The 3,690-nt window shown below is 36.0% G+C and overlaps 1 long non-coding RNA gene across 5 annotated transcripts; it reads left to right on the forward strand.

The window, feature by feature from the left end:
• The first annotated feature begins 1,410 nt into the window (after positions 1-1,410).
• On the forward strand, positions 1,411-3,690 carry LOC110453190. 5 transcript variants are annotated; one of them, XR_002463264.1, is made up of 6 exons: positions 1,411-2,113; positions 2,282-2,357; positions 2,466-2,501; positions 2,830-2,901; positions 3,262-3,394; positions 3,593-3,690. It is a non-coding gene; the product is annotated as an uncharacterized LOC110453190 (long non-coding RNA). The 5 variants fall into 5 exon arrangements; XR_002463263.1 differs by lacking the exons at positions 2,282-2,357; positions 2,830-2,901 and adding an exon at positions 3,126-3,197 and having other exon boundaries at positions 1,411-2,149; positions 2,462-2,761; XR_002463267.1 differs by lacking the exons at positions 2,282-2,357; positions 2,830-2,901 and adding an exon at positions 3,126-3,197 and having other exon boundaries at positions 2,462-2,761.

Genomic DNA, 3,690 nt, shown 5'->3' on the forward strand with positions numbered 1-3,690 from the left:
AAATTATGGTCGGATAATGGCGGTTATCGAACTTGTCCGAGGTTTCATGGTAATTAACCTTGTTGTGAAGTTTGAAGTTAATCCGTTAATAATTACTCGAGATATCGAGCGGACACTGTTTCGGCAAGTAAAGGGGCATAACTCCAGAAATTATGGTCGGATATTGGCGGTTATCGAACTTTTCCGAGGTTTCATGGTAATTAACCTTGTTGTGAAGTATGCTCACGTGATAACATAATACGTCCCCGTCTTCGACGGGCGTATAAAAATGATAGTTTTCACTAGGCCTATAGCTAGTGAAAAATATCACTTTTATAGAATGACTAATTTTCAATATTTCTCTGGTAAAAATGTAATAAAACACCAGTCTACATATGTTCTCTCTTTCGTTTACTGTGATGCACTTACATGACGTTCGGTATTCTATTAATAAGGTTTAAATTGTCATGTTGTGGAAATGTTCACGATTTTCGCATTTACTTATTTATAAGTGCAAATATATTGACACATTATGACATATTTAGGCTACTACAGTATTGCTTAAACAAACAGATTAAAAAACTAAAATATTTACTGTAGTTCGACTCACGATTTGTACTGTAAATGTTAACAAAGATCATTTTCAGTTGATTATTTTATTAGATTAAATAGCAGCACATTACTTGTATTATATAAAAGGAGAAACACATACATATAATCTTTAACATGAAATCACAGCCAAAATATTAAGTAACACTGTATTGTAAGTACTAGTAATATAAAATCTAAACACAAGAACGGAATACTATTAGTTACACGGATTTTTGGCAGGGTATACGGGATGGTATGACCCTAAAGGGTTTCGTATTTCCGGAGGCCGATAGACCGAAGGAAATACGAAATCCTGTAGGTTCATACCATCCCGTATACCCTGCCAAATATTCGTGTAACGAATTTATTACCCATTTGAGTCTTTTATATTGGTTTTGTACAGTTCCCCGTCAACTTTTCTGTTGTCAAGATAAAAATGGCACAGTAGATCTACCTCATTTAGTTTCGTTTTATCAAATTCCTCGAACTGTTCTTCCTGATTCTTTTCTTTTAAATACGTCCTCAGCATGTTTGCCGCTCGTCTGTTCGACTTTTGTGTGTTTTGTGGCACATAGCCCTTTTGGCGAGTATTTCCTCATCAGTATGCGAAGCGAAACGTTTTGTCATTTTGTAAACATCGCCGGAAGCAGACGACGAATGCGAGTTGTCTCCCATTGCCCGGCCGCAAGATACAAAGACACGTGACCCGTATACCCCTTGTAAAAGCACGTGATTCCACCGTATTACTGCTGAGAATCACGTGACATGACCGTATACCTCCTGAGATTTTCGTATACCCCTTGAGATTTACGAATGCGGTTTGGTACACTGTAGCTTTTAACCAATCAGATTCCTAGATTTTTCTCAAAGGGGTAATAAATAAAGTAATGGCGATAGGACAAAAACAAAATGGAAACACAAAATGGTATATTACAAATGACATTGTATAGATCTATCATAAGAATATGTTATTGATCAATATTCAGTAAAAAGTACATCAACTAAATGTGACCGAGAGGTTAAATTCAGTGTTCTGATGGTTACTATACACCATAAGGCTATCTAAAGTGGAAATATGCTGCAGTACAAAGTAGGCTATAACAGACCCTACGGTTGTGCTAGTTTCAATGCTATTTTCAAAATGAATATACAACTTCTAATGGTGTATCATTACCCAATGGTGTTTTGTCGACCAATGGTGTACCATCAACCAATAGTGTACCATCAACCAATAGTGTACCATCAATCAATGGTGTACCATCAAACAATGGTGTACCTAGTGTACCATCAACCAATGGTGTACCATCAACCAATGTTGTATCATCAACCAATGGTGTACCATCAACAAATGGTGTAACATCAACCAATAGTGTACCATATATGTATGTACATACAGTAGGTAGGTATAAATGATCCGCAGATGTACATACAGTAGGTAGGTATAAATGATCCGTAGATGTACATACAGTAGATAGGTATAAATGATCCGTAGATGTTCATATAGTAGGTAGGTATAAATGATCCGTAGATGTACATACAGTAGGTAGGAATAAATGATCCGTAGATGTACATATAGTAGGTAAGTATAAATGATCCGTAGATGTACATACAGTAGGCAGGTATAAATGATCTGTAGATGTACATACAGTAGGTATAAATGATCCATAGATGTACATACAGTGGGTAGGTATAAATGATGTACATACAGTAGGTAGGTATAAATGATCCATAGATGTACATCCAGTAGGTAGGTATAAATGGTCCGTAGATGTACATATAGTAGGTAGGTATAAATGATCCGCAGATGTGCATACAGTAGGTAGGTATAAATGATCCGCAGATGTACATACAGTAGGTAGGTATAAATGATCCGGAGATGTACATATAGGAGGTAGGTATAAATGATCCGTAGATGTATGTAAATACAGTAGGTAGGTATAAATGATCCATAGATGTACATCCAGTAGGTAGGTATAAATGGTCCGTAGATGTACATATAGTAGGTAGGTATAAATGATCCGCAGATGTGCATACAGTAGGTAGGTATAAATGATCCGCAGATGTACATGTAGTAGGTAGGTATAAATGATCCGAAGATGTATGTAAATACAGTAGGTAGGTATAAATGATCCATAGATGTACATCCAGTAGGTAGGTATAAATGGTCCGTAGATGTACATATAGTAGGTAGGTATAAATGATCCGCAGATGTGCATACAGTAGGTAGGTATAAATGATCCGCAGATGTACATTCAGTAGGTAGGTATAAATGATCCATAGATGTACATCCAGTAGGTAGGTATAAATGGTCCGTAGATGTACATATAGTAGGTAGGTATAAATGATCCGTAGCTGTATGTAAATACAGTAGGTAGGTATAAATGATCCATAGATGTACATACAGTAGGTAGCTACAAATGATCCGTAGATGTACAATTAGTAGGTAGGTATAAATGATCCGTAGATGTACAGATAGTAGGTAGGTATAAATGATCCGTAGATGTATATATAGTAGGTAGGTATAAATGATCCGTAGATGTACATCTAGTAGGTAGGTATAAATGATCCGTAGATGTATGTAAATACAGTAGGTAGGTATAAATGATCCATAGATGTACATACAGTGGGTAGGTATAAATGATGTACATACAGTAGGTAGGTATAAATGATCCGGAGATGTACATATAGGAGGTAGGTATAAATGATCCGTAGATGTATGTAAATACAGTAGGTAGGTATAAATGATCCATAGATGTACATACAGTGGGTAGGTATAAATGATCCGCAGATGTACATACAGTAGGTAGGTATAAATGATCTGTAGGTGTACATATAGGAGGTAGGTATAAATGATCCGTAGATGTATGTAAATACAGTAGGTAGGTATAAATGATCCATAGATGTACATACAGTAGGGAGGTATAAATGATCTGTAGATGTACATACAGTAGGGTTGACTGAGTAACCGTTAATCGGTCGGTTTAGTAATCAACCAATAAACAACAACAAAGACATTCCATAGATGTACATACAGTAGGTAGGTATAAATGATCGGTAGATGTACATACAGTAGGTAGGTATAAATGATCGGTAGATGTACATACAGTAGGTAGGTATAAA

This window comes from Mizuhopecten yessoensis, unplaced genomic scaffold (assembly GCF_002113885.1).
Source record: "Mizuhopecten yessoensis strain PY_sf001 unplaced genomic scaffold, ASM211388v2 scaffold7157, whole genome shotgun sequence".
Classification (NCBI taxonomy): domain Eukaryota; kingdom Metazoa; phylum Mollusca; class Bivalvia; order Pectinida; family Pectinidae; genus Mizuhopecten; species Mizuhopecten yessoensis.